The sequence below is a fragment of the Podarcis muralis genome, chromosome 12 (assembly GCF_964188315.1).
Source record: "Podarcis muralis chromosome 12, rPodMur119.hap1.1, whole genome shotgun sequence".
In the NCBI taxonomy this organism is placed as follows: Eukaryota; Metazoa; Chordata; class Lepidosauria; order Squamata; family Lacertidae; genus Podarcis; species Podarcis muralis.
The window spans coordinates 36,998,449-37,017,586 of NC_135666.1; positions in this window are offsets into that span (position 1 = coordinate 36,998,449).

Genomic DNA, 19,138 nt, shown 5'->3' on the forward strand with positions numbered 1-19,138 from the left:
GAGGCACCGGCATGGCAATGCCACCAACCAGCCTTGGGTTGCTGGAAGGATGCAACGTGTGATCTCATGGATCCCCAAATTCTGCGCAACTGCTGCTGGATCCCATGTTATGTCATCCATGATGCCATGGCTGTCATACAGCTGCAGATGGATTGTGTGGAGACGCACTGAACTGTGTAAAAAGGGAGTGGGTGGCGCTGTGGTCTAAACCACTGAGCCTCTTGGGCTTGCTGATTGGAAGGTCAGCGGTTCAAATCCGTGCGATGGAGTGAGCTCCCATTGCTCTGTCCCAGATCCTGCCAACTTAGCAGTTTGAAAGCACACCAGTGCAAGTAGATAAATAGGTACCACTGTGGCGGGAAGGTAAACGGCGTTTCCGTGTGCTCTGGTTTCCGTCACAGTGTCCCGTTGCGCCAGAAGTGGTTTAGTCATGCTGGCCACGTGACCCAGAAAGCTGTCTGTGGAGAAACGCCGGCTCCCTCGGCCTGAAAAGCAAGTTGAACGCTGCACCCCATAGTCGCCTTTGACTGGACTTAACCGTCCAGGGGTCCTTTACCTTTACCTTTTGTGTAAGCCAAGCCTAAAATAACTTTTTTTTAAAAAAAAACATTTTTAAAAATTGGGGCAGTCTCTTTTCCTCATACCACAATATTTGGGGCAGAATTATTCTAAACTTAAATTTATGTTTTGTTTTAACAAGTATAATATTACCCAGAAAGCACTTACTGTTATTTTGTCAAGCTGTGTATGTTTGCAAGTGGATGAATATACACACATCACACACACATTGAGGCCATGGTCCAGAGTTATAAAGGTTTCTCATCAGTTTTGTTTTCATTAGTTCCTCCTGCCCAGCCCCTAAATTATTTCAGATGCCTTTTTATCTTTCTGACATGACAATAGATGAAAATAAACAGATGACTCTGGAGTATTCTAGAATGTGCTTATTATTTCTAGCACCACACACGTCACCTTTCTGGATTGCATCCTTAAATCTCTTCTAGGGTGACAGTACTCTTCTACCTAATAATGCCAGTGCCCAATTTTCATATTATTTTTTGAGATTGTAAAAAAAAAAAAAATCCATAAGAGGATATGGGTCTTTTTTATTTCCGTTTTTAAATGGTGAAGCTTACTTTTGAATTCCCTCCAGCTGGTGAGCTGAGATATTTCTTAACCATGTTTAAAACAAAATGTTAACGTTGTGGTAAATTTTTATCTTGCCACAAGGGGGGGTGAATATTCAGACAAAAGTTTCTTTTTGCGAAAAGGACAAAAGCAGGGGTCAGAGTTCGGCAGAATACCACAGTGACCTCCCAAAAATGGATGTGAGAATTAAGCTTCCTCCCTATTGACTGAATAGTCTAGAAGGTTCTAGATGTTCACAGTGTCTGGAAATTTAACAACGGTACTTTATTTTACTCCTGTGTTTTTTCAAAGCACACAAAAATAAATGCCATAGAGAACCTGCTAGTGCCTTGGGGGGGTCGTCTCCCCTCCCACAATATGCAATGAGAGAGTTAGCCTTTCTTTCAGGTTGGTAAGGGGAGGAACAGATTTCTAGGGTCCCACTCCCCTAACCTCTCCCTCCCCAAACACACTGCGGCAGTACAGCTTTTAATTTAATTTTTTAAAAAAACAAAAGCAATTACAGAGAAGTGCAAATCCAATGCATGACATTTAACACTTGGCTGTGGCAGTCAGGCTGTGCTTAAATGGGGGCCTTTCTGCGGAACAACAAGAGCCAAAAGGCCTTGTGTCATGGAGTAATGTAAGACACAATCTCGCCTGAAAATGCACAATGAATCGGGAAGGATTTATGTAATTAATTGACCAGTCTTAACCTGTTATCGTGATGTAAGGAATTTGGAACTCATTAATTTGGGCTCTGACAGATTTCATATTAGAGCTGGCAAATATGGATTGAGCCTCTTATTCGTGTAGCAGCTGGAATTTCCATGACAGTGAGGATTAGTGAAGAAGACCTATTGCTGGAGTCAAACTGCCTCTTTTGTAATCAGCAGCCCTGCTCTGCATTAAAGGGATAATGGGAAAAATAGAGCAGTGGGGGGAAGGGAGATTACCCTGCCGGCAGAGGAGAGGATGGCAGTTTTGCTCGCTCTGCTAATATTTATATTGAGCACCAGCTTTTGCAGTTGAATGAAAACATTAATTGCAATCATAAAGTGAGGGGAACTGTTTCCCCCCCCCCCCCAAACAAAGGGGCAGGAGACAAGGCTGCCTTGGGCCCTGGTACTGTTTGTTGCCCAGCCTTGTGAGGGTCTTCCCTCCTTTTAAATGAGGAGTTTTGAGGGTCACATTTGTCATAGAAACCATGGCCTCTCACAGAAACCTTAGTCTTGAAAGGAGCAAAGACAAGCAATTGGGTTGGTGGCTGAAGAATAGGTACATATTTAGCACATAGCAAGCTACATAGAAAGCTGCCTGATGGAATGCCCTCCCACCAGATGTCAAGCAGATAGGTAATTCTACAACCTTTAGAAGACATCTGAAGGCAGCCCTGTATAGGGAGGTTTTTAGTGTTTATGTTTTATTATGTTTTTGTGTATGCTGGAAGTCACTTATAGAGTGGCTGGGGCAACCCAGTCAGATGGGTGGTGTACAAGTAAGACAATTATTAAAATTATTAAGGTAAAGGTAAAGGTACCCCTGCCCGTACGGGGTACTTGCCAGACTCTAGGGTTGTGCGCTCATCTCACTCAAGAGGCCGGGAGCCAGCGCTGTCCGCAGACACTTCCGGGTCACGTGGCCAGCATGACAAGCTGCATCTGGCGAGCCAGCGCAGCACACGGAACGCCGTTTACCTTCCCGCTGGTATTTATCTACTTGCACCCGGGGGTGCTTTCGAACTGCTAGGTTGGCAGGCGCTGGGACCGAGCAACGGGAGCGCACCCCGCCGCGGGGATTCGAACCGCCGACCTTTCGATCGGCAAGTCCTAGGTGCTGAGGCTTTTAACCCACAGCACCACCCTTTATTAAAATTAAAATTATTACATTATAATAAAAATAAAAATAAATTATTACATATACCATAGTGGCTAGGGAAACTCAGCCAGATGGGCAGGGTATAAATAATAAATTATTATTATTATTATTATTATTATTATTATTATTATTATTATTATTGACCATCTTGGGCCTGATTCACACTGTGCACTTAAAGCACTGTGATACCACTTTAAACAATCCTGGCTTCTCTCCAAAGGATTCTGGGAGCTGTAGTTTGGCTAAAGGTTTCGAGAGTTGTGAGGAGAGGACACCCCTATTCGCCTCAACAGAGCTGCAATTCTCAAGAGTTCCTTGTGAAGAGGGATTGACTGTTAAACCCCTCTGGAAATCGTTATCACCTGCGAGGGGAATAGCAGGGCAGCAGCTTTCAACACACTTAACAAGATGCAGTTCCCAGGATTGCTTGGGGGAAGCCATGACCATTTAAAGTGGTATCAGTGCTTTAAATATAGTATGGTGCAAATGTAGCCTTGGTTAGTATTGTCACTATTAACGGGCAGCAGTTCTCCAGGTTTTCAGGCAGGGGGCGCTCCCAGCCCTATCTGGGGACTGGAGACCTTTTGGGTGCAAAGCAGTTGCTCTGCCTGCTGGGGCCATAACCAAAATCAGGCCTGCCATCTACTGCCACCTACAACTTTCCATGCTCTTTCAGCAGCTGCTGCTGCCAGGCTGGCCGATCAGAAGGCCGTGGTTTGAATCCCTGCGACAGAGCTCTGCTAGATTTGAGAGCTCTGCTGGACGGGAAGCAGACAAGACGAGGTGCTGCTGCGTCACCTCAAAAATATGATGCTGGATAAGTGGTTTGTGTGTGAGCTATTCCTGTTTGCGCTATACCTGCTTGTATGCTGGTTAATAAAACTGCAAGCACCAAAAGCCTTCCTTGCTTGGGAACTAAACTAGGCACCGTGATCCGATGTATTCTTGCCTCTCAGGGAAATGTGCAGAGAGTCAGATTGCCATCAGACATGGGATATTGTTTGTGTAAAGAGCTGTTGACAAAAGCAAATAGTCAGATCCTTTACAGAAATTGAAAGAGATGGAGACTTCACAGCAGCTGCTTGCAGCGGACCTTCAAAGCCTAAAAATGTTAAGTCCAGTCGTAGATGACTCTGGGGTTGCGGCGCTCATCTTGCTTTACAGGCCGAGGGAGCCAGCGTTTGTCTGCAGACAGATTTTTCAGGTCATGTGGCCAGCATGACTAAGCCACTTTTGAAGCAACAGAACACCAAAACCAGAGCAGCGCACAGAAACACCGTTTACTTTCCCACTGCAGTGGTACCTATTTATATATTTGAACTTTTGGCGTGCTTTGGAACTGCTAGGTGGGCAGGAGCTGGGACTGAGCAACAGGAGCTCACCCCATTGCGGGGATTCAAACCGCCAACCTTATGATTGGCAAGCCCAAGAGTCCTCGTGGTTTAGACCACAGTGCCACCCGCATCCCAAAAAATTTACTAACCTGCAGCAATTTTTACTGGCCTGCTAAGAGGCTACAAGGCTATGTTTCCAGGCAGAAGTGAATCCCTCTCCTGTGACCAGCATCAACAGGAAGCAGGAGCGCTGGTAAATATTTTTTTTTAAAAACTTGGGACACAGGCCCATGATATGAATTTGCATAGAATTTGCATATGCTGTGTATATGGATGCAAATTTAGGTTGCCTTTCAAAGGGGAAAGAAACAAAATCTTTCATTCCCCGCATTGAATCTGGATTTACTGCTTAATGGATTTCCCACAGAAACATTAAATCTCGATTAAATGGTGAAATCATGTGGGGAAATCATCATTAAATGGTGAAATCATTTTATTGAGGACAGCTGCACCAAATTTGCACAGCAGCGCTGAGCCATGTAAAAGCACCCAAAGAAAAGTTGACAGAATAAGGTCACCTCCACATCATACATTTAAAGCACTTTTATACTACTTTAACAGTGATAGCTTTCTCCCTCCCCCCAAAGAATTCTGGGAGATGTAGTTTGTTAAGGATGCTGAGAGTTGTAAGGAGGGACCTCACAGAACTGCAGTTCCCAGCATGCTGCATAAACTACAGTTCCCAAATTCTTTCTTGGAAGGCATGGCTGTTAAAGGTGGTATAAGGGTGCTTTAAATGTATTGGGTAGGTGTGACCAGAGTGCAGGGATACATTTTTCCTCAGAAGTAAGTCTTGTTGAGTTTAATGGGTCTTATTCTCACAAAGAGGGTTCAGGATTGTGGCCACTGTGAGGAAGCTGCCACAAAATAGTTAACCATGACTTCTTGAAGAATATGTTTGTGCGTAAAAGAGAGAGAGAGAGAGAGAGAGAGAAATATTCATAGGGCTCATCAGAATAACTTATCCTATTTGGGGAGATGCATGCCTTATTGTTGCTGCCTTTCTAGACTAAATTGCTTTGGATAACCTCCATACAACAAAGTACTGGCATTTTTTATGTCTGCAAATAAATATCTGAACGGCTACAATTTTTGCATTTTTGGAAGCAGCAGCAGCAGGAAACGCCACTTTAATTAGGTTAGAGATGGACAACCTGCGAGCTTCTATGTTCTTGAGCTCCGAAGCAGCCTGGTCTAACGTCAAGGGGGAGGGGTGCTGTCCTTAGTACCCTGTGCCCATTTAGACAAAAGTAACTCCCACTATGTTCAACGGGGTTTACTCCAAAGTAAGTGTGCATAAGCTAAAAAACCATTTTGCTTAGGCAAGCCTACCAAGAAATGTGATTTTATTTACATTAATTTACCGTATTTTTTGCTCTATAAGACTCACTTTTTCCTTCCTAAAAAGTAAGGGGAAATGTGTGTGCGTCTTATGGAGCGAATACAGGCTGCACAGCTATCCCAGAAGCCAGAACAGCAAGAGGGATTGCTGCTTTCACTGGGCAGCGATCCCTCTTGCTGTTCTGGCTTCTGAGATTCAGAATATTTTTTTTCTTGTTTTCCTCCTCCAAAAACTAGGTGCGTCTTGTGGTCTGGTGCGTCTTATAGAGCAAAATATACGGTACTTTTTAGGTAATTTTATGATCTGCTGTTCTTAAAGGTTGCTTTTGTTGTTATTCTTTTGATAATCACTTAGAGATATATGTTTTGATGAAGTGGTATATCAATCTCGCTGAATAAATAAGGAATATCTGAAGCGCTACAAGTTCCCCAACCCTGCCTTAGGTGAACAACTGTGGTTTTCTTCCCAGAGTGCTGTGAGAAGTGGTTCCTCTTACCCTCATCCTGCTCAGATCAGTAAATCTTCAAAAACTGGCTAAGTGGGAAGGGCTGCCCTGTTGAGAATGACTCAACGATGCCAAGGACTTGTCTGTCTCCCTGTAAGCATGAACTTGCCTAATCTTTTAAGCCATCCAAATTGGCAGCCATTACTACCTCTTCTGAGAACAAATGTCACAGTATATGGGCTGTGTGGAGAAAGTTATTTTGTTTGTTCCGAATCTTCCAACTTCATGGATCGACCCAGATTCTAGTATTCTCTTTTTTAAAAAAATAATATTTACTAAAGTTTCAAATAGTACAAAAAACAAAAAGAAAAAAGAAAAAAAAAACAAGAAAAAAAGATTCAACCATTACAGTCCAAATTTTCAATAACTTCTTTCCACAACTTCCCCTTACCTCCCCTTCTTGTATTCCATGTCCAAATATTTATCCAACAAGTTCTTATCCCTAAATTTCTAACCTTAATTTGTTATTATATTTAGTTCAATTTATATATCAACTTTTAACTTATATACATCAATCATTTATGCTTAAAATTTTTTTCTAGGGTCGACCCAGTTTCCCTTCCACGAATTCCCCATTTTTATACTAATAACAGCACAAAATTTAAAAAAAGTAGTAAAACTCAGACACCCTTTGGATTTCCAAACCCCACCCTCCCTTCCCCGGTTTCGATCCCCGAACTGTTGTCCATTAGTCCATCTACTATCAGCCTGGCAACCTCACGTCTGAGGCCCTTAAATCTCTCTCAGTCCCTCTCTGCCGGTTTCTTTGGAAGTCCTTTGTATTTAACACCAAATCTCGGAGGGGCACTATCCCTATAATGTCCATGTTCCTTCCAGCCAGACCTCCCTGTTTAAAGGTGGAGCTCAAATCTTGTTTTTTAATCCTTTTAAGTCCAAATAATTCAAAGGCTCCAACTTCCACCTTGGTCAAATTTATAGTCCCTAGATCTTCAGATCCCCACAAAAGGAGGTCTTTCCATTCCTCATTTTAAAATTCAAACCAAATTTTCCTCTTCCAGTCTTTATTTTCATCCATCTTGACAGGCCTCCGGCTCTCCTTTGCCTTCTGCAGCACTGCAGCCCCTCCTTCCTGCTCCTCCTGTTCAGCATATATCTCTTTCTCCACTTCCTCAATTTTCTCTAATTTCTTTTCTTGTTCAGCTGCCTGGGTTTTATACATCAAGTCCTTTTCCAACTCAGTAGATACATTTACTGTTGACTTCGAAGTTATGGCACATGTAGACAAAACATGACCTTGCTCATGCAACTTTCGCAACTTTCCCAAGAGAAAAGCAACCTCGTCCAGGTCAGCAAGTATTTTCCGACCTATTTCCATTCTTGTAATGTCCCTGAACCCCCTCTAGAGGGATTCTGGTTATTCAGTATTCCTTTCACTTCCAACCCAAAAGTCAAGTTAATTTGTTTCAGTCCTTCTTTATTTTCAACAACTTGTAACTATATTGTATCTAATGTAACCGGCAAGAACATCAGAAATAAAGTTCTCTATTTTTCCGACTTTGACAGCTAATCTGACAGCTGTCAAAATCTTCTGTGTCTCCTCAGCAGGCTCCTCTCACGGATCACTCCCGGTCCCGGGGGTGGGGGGTGGCACTTTAACTCAGAAAGTTAGCTCTTATCCTCCAGCACAATTACTTATACTATCAATCCGTGCAATTAATAACTTTTATCCAATAAAGAAAAGGCTCTTCACTCGACCTTAGTTGTCAAATCCTTGCTTTAAATTGTTTACAATGGGGGGGGAGACGGACTTCCTCTTTGCACCTCCCCCGCTCGTACCGAATCCAAAAAAGTTTTTAGTCCAATTTCCAAATTACTCACGGGTTGTTGTTTTTAGTTTTTAGTCCAAATTTTCAGAAGAAGAAGTCAGCGCTCTCCGTCGAATGGCATGCGGCTTCGCTCGGCAGGGGAAGCAGAAGACTCACAGCACCGCGCCGCTCCCCGTCCCCCGCTCCGTAGCCTTTAAAAAGGCTCCTTCGCGGGTCGGGGGGGGCGCTAACGGTGCCCGCCGAGTCACCAGGTCCACGGGCTTCCACGCCCGTGGTTTTTGAGGGTCCCCGCGTCGCCGGCACGACAGGACCCGACCCCTGCCGAGCAGATTCCCTCCGGAGCTCGGAGGGAATCCGCCATTCGGCGATGGCGCCAACCCGGAAGTATATTCTAGTATTCTCTACACCGTCTTATACACCCTTGCTTGCTTGCTTGCCTTTTTTTCTAAACTAAACTTTTTTTCTAAACTTTTTCCTCAAATGTGTCCTTTCCTCATAGGTGAGATGCTTCAAGCCCTTGATTGTTTTGGTTGCCTTTTTTTCTGAACCTTCTCCAGCTCTACAATATCCTTTTTGAGGTGAGGCAACCGGAACTGTACATAGTATTCCAAGTGCGGTTGCACCATAGATTTATATAATGCCGTTTTTATATTGGCAGTTTTATTTTCAATCCCTTTCCTAATGATCCTTCACATGGAATGTGCCTTTTTCACAGCTGCCACACACCAGCTCAACATCTTCATCAAGCTATCCACTGTGACTTTAAAGTCGCGTCCCTGGTTATTCTCTGCCATTCCAAACCCCATGAGCATACTCATGAAATTTCCTACTTCTTTTTCTTTTTGCCTAAATGTATATAGTTTTACCTAGACAGCATCTAAAAAAGCAGAGACATCACCTTGCCAACAAAGGTCCATATAGTTAAAGCTATGGTTTTCCCAGTACTGATGTATGGAAGTGAGAGCTGGACCATAAAGAAGGCTGCTCGCCAAATAATTGATGCTTTTGAATTATGGTGCTGGAGGAGACTTTTGAGAGTCCCATGGACTGCAAGAAGATCAAACCGATCCATTCTGAAGGAAATCAGCCCTGAGTGCTCACTGGAAGGACAGATCGTGAAGCTGAGGCTCCAATACTTTGGCCACCTCATGAGAAGAGAAGACTCCCTGGAAAAGACCCTGATGTTGGGAAAGATGGAGGGCACAAGGAGAAGGGGACGACAGATGACGAGATGGTTCAACAGTGTTCTCGAAGCTACCAGCATGAGTTTGACCAAACTGCGGGAGGCAGTGGAAGACAGGAGAGCCTGGCATGCTCTGGTCCATGGGGTCACGAAGAGTCAGACACAACTAAATGACTAAACAACAACAACATATTGCTTTACAGGTGCGTACATTGAATTCCATTTGCTATTTTGCTGCCCCATTCACTCAGTTATGCATTGCGCCAAAATTATTCCCTTTTAGAAAAGCTTGACCTAATGCTTCGGTAATTCCAATATCAGTAACTTGTAGTTTTCGGACTTGTCTGAAAGAACATGGGTACATTGAGCACAACCTGTTGTAAAGAGATTGATTAAATCGGGAGCCATTATCCCCCTGCCACCCCCCTGGTGGCGTCATCCTGGGACTTAAAACAAATCTTAAAATGGCTATCTATTAAATATGTTCTGTGTCAGAGTATTATTATTATTATTATTATTATTATTATTATTCCCTGTACATCTGACTGGGTTGCCGCAGCCACTCTAGATGGCTTCCAACACATAGAAAAACATAATAAAGCATCAAACATTAAGAAGTTCCAACACAGGGCTGCCTTCAGATGTCTTCTAAAAGTTGTGTAGTTCTTTATCTCCTTGATAAAGGACATTCCATCATGTCCCTTTATGGATTTCTGAGGCAAGGAAGTCTGCCTCTTCCTCCTTCAGGATTCTAAAGCGATCCAATGTATGCATTTTGTCTTCAGGAGGAGACATGTCAATCAGTTTACTGAAACAGCAGTGTTGAGGCAAACACCAGGTTCAGAAGCTCATGGGCTGTAGAAATAATTTGGTGAAGGTCACCACTGAACTTTGTAACCTCTGGATTTGCCTTTGCAAGCTTCCTTGGAGCTTCCTTGGGAGAAACAGAGATCTGAATATCTGCCTACCTGACTTGAATACCGATAACAGCTCCCCCTTCCCAGGGCTGGTATCTCCAGTCCTTTAATGAGATAGGCAACGGTGTCTTTAAGGCTGCCTACCAAAGTCCAACTAAGGGACCTGGGTGGCGCTGTGGGTAAAAGCCTCAGCACCTAGGGCTTGCTGATCGAAAGGTCGGCGGTTCGAATCCCCGCGGCGGGGTGCGCTCCCACTGCTCGGTCCCAGCGCCTGCCAACCTAGCAGTTCGAAAGCACCCCCGGGTGCAAGTAGATAAATAGGGACCGCTTACCAGCGGGAAGGTAAACGGCGTTCCGTGTGCTGCACTGGCTCACCAGATGCAACTTTGTCACGCTGGCCACGTGACCCGGAAGTGTCTGCGGACAGCGCTGGCCCCCGGCCTCTTGAGTGAGATGGGCGCACAACCCCAGAGTCTGTCAAGACTGGCCCGTACGGGCAGGGGTACCTTTACCTTTACTTACCAAAGTCCAATCCTTCTTCCATGCTTGTTTCCAGAGAAATGGCAGGGATGACCCAAAGGGGTATGGGGCACCTGATTGTTGTCACCTGATTTGTTCTGCCAGCTTTCAGTCTTGGCTTTTCTAAGAATGGCCTTGGGCAGGCAGAGGCAAACTCCAGCCCTCCAGATGTTTGGGACTACAATTCCCATCATCCCTGACCACTGGTCCTGTTAGCTAGGGCTGATGGGAATTGTAGTCCCAAACACCTGGAGGGCCAGAGTCTGCCTATACCTGGCCTTGGGCTTCCCTTTGCTCCATCCAAACCATTCTTTTCTATTGTTTCTCCAATGTAAGTGCTCCAAAAATCTTAAGAAACAAATTAAAAAATACTCCCAAAACTTTCTGGGTGCCGTAACATCTTGCAAGTTTTGATTATAAATCCTAACTCAAAGTCGGTGTCAAGACTGATTTTGTTCAGATCAATAACACCCCCCCCCCCCGTCTTTCTTTAGGCCTACAGATATTTACAGAGGTGAGCACAGTTATGTCCCATTGAAGTCACTGGGTCGCAAGCTCCCTTAACCAGGTGCAGGATTGCAGCCATCGCCTGTAAATCTAGTCCACAGCTGTGTAGTGTAAATAATACATACCACTGCGTCTCAGGACTGCCGGCCGCGGGATTATGTGCTGATTCTCCCTCCTGATTAATTTCTTGTTCCGAGATGCCAGCGGTGCAGTTTTACCAGGAGATGTCAGCTGCAGAGTTGCTTCGCCTCTGTTGCTTCCGTTTCGACGCTATAAAGAATTAACTGTTGGGGTGCTGTCAGCTGCTTTGTACAACATATATTACAGCATGAAGGGAGAATTTTAATAAGACCTCCAAGGGGTTTCCTGCCACTTTGAGCAGAAAGGTTTCCTACGAAAGGAGGCGCACGGGGGCTCCCAGGAGACGGCAGAAGAAAACCCTCCCATGGAGTAGGGCCAGTGCTGTCCCATTTTATTGTCTATATGTCACGGCGGCGCTCACATGAGCCTGACAGGCTGTTCTTTCCTGCTGCGGCTAGTGTGGCTCAGTGTCATTTTCTTGGTCGAACATCTTTATTTCAGACTTGTTACAAGGCCTTAACAAGTGAGTCAGGTTCTATGTGTTGGCTATTGGTTGGCAGGAATAGCTGTAGGTGTACCTTCTGGGCTGAGTCATTTCGATGGCGGGATCACTCCATAGGCTGTTTAAAAAAAGAGAGGCTCTACCGTACATCCATACAACATCAATTGCACAGAGCAGGAGACTCTTAATCTCAAGGTCATGGGTTCAAGACTCATGCTGGGCAAAAGATTCCTGCATTGTAGGGGGTTGGACTAGATGACCCAACTCTATGATTCTGTGATTTACACACAATGTCGGATTAAGACCTTTGAAGGCCCTAAGCACTTAAAAGATTTGGGTGCCCCCATATATTTCTAATTCAAAATATAAACACGTGAATCTTGGTAGACCAAGTGGCAGTTTACCAGTTCACCAGATTCTAATTTGGTTGTATTCCCAAGATTAATGTATATAATTAATCTCTATTATTACAATTTTATTATTATTACTATTTTTTTGTGTGTGTACACACACAGAAACACTTTTTCATTTATTGTGGGAGGCCTTTTTTAAACATGCAGCATATAGTCCATGGTAAATTCAGGACTGGAAAATTTCCCTTAATGCCCTGAGCACACACGCATTTTGCTTAATGGTTAATCCAGCCCTGTTTACCCAGAAAATGAGACCCCTTGCTTCAAACCTCCATGTGAACAGGTTTCCTTCAGCAGCTGATGAAATCAGCTGGTGTATCTTCTGTATAAAGGATGTAGCCAGGGCCGGATTTAGGTTTGATGAGGCCCTCAGCTACTGAAGGTAATGGGGCCCTTTATATGTCCAGCTGTCCTTTGTCAACAACAAATTGTCACTGTTTTTTGTGTGTTGAATATATGCTATATGGTAATTTATGGACCTAATAGGTATCTAAAGCCATTTGCACATAACATTTGCAACCAGTCCATGCAGAATGTAGGCACCCAATATTTAGAAATGAGCAAACCAGTGCTATTTTAGGGAGCAGGCTAGCAGGTGGGGCCCATTACTTACATCACAGGAGCCTACACAACACAAAACAAAATACTGTTGCTGTATGTAGGTTTTATTTTATTTGTTTTTTATCCTATATTTTGGAAATGTACATCCAGTTTTTCCCCCTTTAATTTTTTTGGGGCCCCCAAGAGAGCTTGTTTAGCTTATATGTAAATCTGGCACTCTATGTAGCTTAAAGTTTCATGAAGTCTCAGGGACCACCCTTGGCTTGAGAGCCAGAGTGGTGTAATGGATAGAGTTTTGGTCCAGGACCTGGAAGGGTAAAATCCCTACTTGGCCACAAAGCTCACTGAGTGACCTTGGCCCAATCCTTGCCTCTCATTTCCTGTTCTTCCCTTATTCATTCATTCGTCTAGATTCCCCCCCCCCCGCCTTTTGCACAAGCCACAGGGAGGTTTACATCAAAATCAAAGAAGAGGGAAAGAATCCATAACATAACCCAGTCCTTAAAAATAACACCACAACAACTCATAACAAATCACTAAATAGCCATTACCAATAGCACCACCACCAACTAACCCCTTTGATTTCTAGCCCCTTTGATATTTGAGTTCCTCTCTTCAGGTTGGTTTTTCTCAAGTGCTCCCCATTTACTTCTGTAAACCTTGGGGTTTTCCCAAGCCTGCGGATACATTCCTCTCATGTGTGGATGGTACTATTTTGGTTACACATGGAATGACATTATGAAAATTGAGCTTACTATTAGTTCCCCCACCTGTTTGCCTGAGGCTTCTTGGGCAGCTAGCGCTAGTAATTCCTGTGGTTGTTTGGAATTGTGTTAGGTACAGAAGACGCTTCATAGTTGATCTTAACACCTGGTTTTAGGCATGTCTGCTATGTATGTTTCTTCTTAATTAATTTCAACCCACTCTGGGACTAGGTAGGATTATGGTATTTAAAATAAATAAATATATGGGGAAGTTCTATGATGCACTTTGGGGCATTGTGGGGTATTTAAAATGATGGTAGCTGTCAGCTGCACACCACTTCTGCTAGCTAAGCCTGTGTTTTGTGGGGGGCCCACCAACAGAGGAGGGGGTCCGTAGAGAGCCCTTGGCCAAAGGCCCCTTACAAACCTGGATCTAGCCCTACAGAGCCCTGCAAATATTCACTGGGAAAGGCCAGACTGGGTGACTATGTGGTCAGAGAGATGTCACGATCAGAGGTGCCAGAAACAGGTACACAGCCAAGGTCAGGCAGGTGGCCTGGTTCTACAAGGGGAAGGGTAGCCGGGGCCTAGTGAGCCGGGAGAGTCTATACAGAGAGAAGTTCAGAATCAGAGGCAGAAGTGGAAGCAGGAGAGTGGGAGAAGGGAGACCAAGACGCAGGGATGAGCCAGGCTGGTGAAGAGTCACGGGCGTCTCCCCCTCCTGCTGCAACAAGCTCCCTTCTCCCCTTGTCTTCCAGAACCAAGAGAGGCATTTATAAAATGATTGTTTGGTTAAGTTGAACCCTTGCATATTTTTAATCAAATCCTATAAGGGTTAAACAACTAACATGATATAGGGCTGCCATACGTCCAGAATGTCCAGGACATAGCCGGAATACCGCAGTCGGAAACAGTGTCCCGATGAAAATTGTCAAAAATGTCCAGGAAAATGTCGGCCGTTGTCAGAGGCTGCCCTAGGTCCCAGCTCACAAAGGACCAACGCCAGGTCGTTGTTATATGAAATAGTCTTTATTTAAGTTCTGTTTCGTTCTTACATTCCCAGCGTGCAGCTCTACGTCTCGAACCCTAGACCGCCGAAGCTCCGTCTGAGTCTCCTCCCCCCAGGCACCAGTTTAAGACCCTAGCCTTGCTCCACCTCTTCCTTTGTTCTTTCCTCCTCTGGGTCCTCTTGCCCGTCGAGGACTCGCCTTTCCTAGACTCTTCAGAAGCTGAGTCTCCCGAGTCCTCCCCCAGCCTCCGGCGGGCTTTAGGACCTGGTTCCCACTCCGGGCTGTCAGCAGTCCCGCGCGCCTGTACATTTGAACTTGGCGCGCGTGCGCAGCCCGACACCTTCCTCCTCACTGCTACACAGCTCCTGTCGCTACTCTCCTCCCCAGGGGTGCTGCCTGGCTCTGACTTCCCCTCCATTCCCTCACTCTCCGACGGGGGCGTGGCCAGACCTGACTCCTCTTCCCCCCCACTGCGCTCCGGTGGGGAAACTGGTCCTGATCTCCAGCTACTACTTTGGGAGTCTCCGCTGGCCCCTTGCTTCTGGTGTGTCCCCTCTGGGACCCCCTTCTCCCTGGCCGTCGGCGCCCCCTTCTGGGAGTCTTCTGATTCACTGGAGAGGCTTATGGAATCTCTCGATTCACTGTCATTCTGTTCTCCGCTACCTTCAGATTCCTCCCCCTCGCTCTCCATTTCCTCTCTCTCCTGTGGCTCAGTCCCTGAGCCCCTGACAGCCGTGTTGTTGTTTTTTGATTTACCTTAAAAATAGCTCCAAAAAAGTGATTTTGCCAAAACAGCTCAACAACTTTGACCAAAAACAACAACAAAACTCAACAACTTTTGTGTCCGGATTTTCACTTTTTGTAATATGGCAACCCTAATTTCACAGGAGCTCATTCGTTCTGCAGTCACACTTATTAGTCAAACAAACAGAACGCCCAAGGAAGTTCACTCGAAAGCTGACAAGTCAAGCATTTCTGCGTCCCCGATAAAACTTTTTAACAGGGTGCGGTGTGATTGCCTATGCATTCGGAGAACGACTCTGCAACTGCTCTGTAAGGAGCGCTGAGTTTCCATTTCCTTTTTGTGTTTCAGGCTGAAAAGACAGACGAGGCTCTTCCACGTGAGTTAGCCCCTTCCCATTCTTTGTCATCCTCAGTCGGCGCTGCTCATTGCGAGCTCATTCCACAGAGATCTATTTTGAATCAACTCATACATTATTAATAGTACATGTGTAGGTCAGAGAGATACTAACCCTGACAATCACAACCCTCACATCCTCTCTTTAGCATCAGAAATAAGGAAGAAGATGGGATTAATCAATATGCAACATCCTAGACAAATCTTACCCAGATACAGTTATATATACACACGGGAGGAAGGTATTGTGGATGAGGGCTTGGGGTGGGGGCGGGGAGCACCCAGATCTTTACAAAACCTGTCAGAATGGCATTAATCTTGCATGATGAATAATGTGGCAACTAATGAATTTTTAACGCCTTTGAAATGACGGAGATGATGAGACGTCGGAGGCAAAAGTAAATTTGATCAAATGGGGGAATACTTCTGATCAAATGGAAATATTGAACAACGCGTGCAACCATGTTCAAACATCCATTTAGGTAATATAGAAAGCAGTTATATACGGAGAGATTATATTGCAATGTTCACCGCAGTTCGCCAAGCAATGTTCATTGCAGCTTCTGACTGGGAAGAGAATTTGTCCCTACTATGCAATGAGTTTGTCAACTCAATTGTAAGGCGGGTGGGAATGTAAGCAGTAACTTTCTAATAGCGCAATTCTGTTCCATAGGGCTTACTTCCAGGTATAAGATTGCCACGTAAAACGAATAAATGAATTGATTTGTCGGCACATTGCATGGTGATTGCTAGCGACTTATCAGAGTTGTACTCAGAATCCTGAAAGATGATCCACATATTCAGTTGGGCTGCTGTCTGAGTATTCCAGGATCATTAAAGTCTGAGGATGAACAACCGATATGTCAGCCCTTTGGTTTTGAGACTTTCATTCTGCCTGCATATTCCACATGAACCCCGCCTGGTTCCAGTGGGCCACCTTGCTAATTAATGGCAAATGATTAAAAATGTTGCTCAGGATATTGCTTGGTGAACCAGCAGTTCATTTTTCAGACATATATTTCCGTGGAAATAGAAACTGCGAAGATCTGTTGGGGCCAGACCAGCTATAGCAAAGACCTCATATACCCAGCTAGCTTTACCTGGACCCTGAGATCATCTTCTGAGGCCCTTCTTCATGTGCCTCCTCCATGTGAGGTCTGGAGGAGGGTGGCAACACGAGAGGGGACCTCTTCTGCAGTGTCCCCATTTGTGGAATGATCTCCCCAGGAGGTTCAGCTGGACCCTTCATTATACACCTTTAGGCGCCAGGCAAAAATGTTCCTCTTTAACCAGGCCATTGGCTAATTGACATCTGATGCCCTTTTAAAATGTGTTATAGAAGGAGGAGCGCGTTATTGGGTTGTCTTTGTTTTTGTTATGTATTTTCTGATTTTTTAGATTGTTGTTTTATGTTGTGAACCTCTCTGAGATCTATGGGTATAGGGTGGTATCCAAATGTATAACAACAACAACAACAACAACAACAACAACAACAACAACATTTATTTATACCCCGCCCTCCCTGGCCAGAGCCGGGCTCAGGGCGGCTAACACCAGTAAAATTACAATAAAAACATAATAGGAAAAAAGCCACAATTTAAAATACAGGTTAAAATGCAATTCCAAATGCAGCCTCATTTTAAAAGTAGCCCATAGATCAAAACCAGAAGGGGAGGGAAACATAAGGGTCCAAACCAAGTCCAAACCAAAGGCCAGACAGAAGAGTTCTGTCTTGCAGGCCCTGCGGAAAGATGTCAAGTCCTGCAGGGCCCTAGTCTCTTGTGACAGGGCGTTCCACCAAGTCGGGGCCAGTACTGAAAAGGCCCTGGCCCTAGTTGAGACCAATCTAAACACCTTGCGACTTGGGACCTCCAAAGTGTTGTCATTTATGGATCTTAAGGTCCTCTGCGGGGCATACTAGGAGAGGAGGTCCCGTAGGTACATATAAAACACAAAACAAAACATTGTTATAGCACAAATGTTATAGTAATGATGTTTTTAATATCCCTCGGGAATGTTTTTATAACCAGGCAGGCACCACAGCATATATTAGTAGTGTGGCTAGCTACCATAGTGGGTGGGAGACCAAATATTATGAACGAAAGCCACTCAAAAAATTATGGCACGAGAGGTAGGCAGGTGAAGACCATCTCAGAGCCTGCTCCAATTGGATGATCCCAAGCCAGCCCACAGGGCCATGTACCACCAATCAATCCAAGAGAAGCATCATCACCATCATCACAATAATTTTTTATTATTACCCCACAAATCTGGTTGGGTTTCCCCAGCCACTCTGGGTTGCCCCAACTTCCAACATATAAAAAAACATAATAAAGCACGAAACGTTAAAAAGCTTCCCTATACAGGGCTGCCTTCAGATGTCTTCTAAAGGTAGAGTTACTTATTTCCTTGGCTCGGGAGTCACATAACTCCATACCCTCCAACATTTCTCTGGTGAAAATAGGGATGTCCTAAGGAAATGCGGGACATTTCCAGGGTCAAATCAGAAACCAGCATGGCTTCTGTAACTCCAGGACTGTCCATGGAATATAGAGGCACTTGGAGGGTCTGGAAAGGTAAGTTTCTGCAGTTAAAGTGGATTACAGTGCTCTGCTACCCTAGTGCAAGAAATCCACTGAAAAAACAACAACAGAGTTTCTGCACTTAGGACAGTGATGCGGAAATGCATTGAAAAGTGCAGCATGATTAATGGAAAGACATATAAACCCACTCTAAACAAATCAGGATGAATGCTCAGTCAAGGGTCTGTTCACATTACCGCCATAGAGAGCTTTACATTCAACAGCTCTTTCCCTGCTAGCTGTTCACATCCTCACATTTTCATTAGTGTCAGATTCATTTCTGTTTGTGTACACATCAGGGGGTGTTGGGGGGCGAGGGTGTCTTTACCCTATGCCAGGCACGTCCAACAGGTAGATCTGTGGTAGATTACTGGTAGATCACTGGCTCTCCCCAATAAGCTCAACAATTTTGGCTCCCCTAAAGAAAGCTCAACATTTTTGCCCTGCACCCCCAAAAATGGGGCTATAGGGCTTTCAACAACTTTTACCTGAATCCCCCAGTTCAGACTTTTAACTCTGTTTTTAACTCTGTGAGTAGATCGCAGTCTCTTGGGAGTTGGCCACCCCTGTCCTTTGCCCCTGTCCTTGTTCACATCTCGTCAAGAGATGAATTGATGTTGTTGTTGTTGTTTAGTCGTGTCCGACTCTTCGTGACCCCATGGACCAGAGCACGCCAGGCACTCCTGTCTTCCACTGCCTCCAGCAGTTTGGTCAAACTCATGCTGGTAGCTTCGAGAACACTGTCCAACCATCTCGTCCCCTGTCGTCCCCTTCTCCTCAATCTTTCCCAACATCAGGGTCTTTTCCAGGGAGTCTTCTCTTCTCATGAGGTGGCCAAAGTATTGGAGCCTCAGCTTCAGGATCTGTCCTTTAGGAAAGGCTAAAGGAGTCCCGCCGATGTGAAGCTGGTTTGAGAAGCAACACAGGATACATAAGTGTGAACCTGGATGAAAACCCCAGCCGTGGAAACACAATAAGTGCACAGTA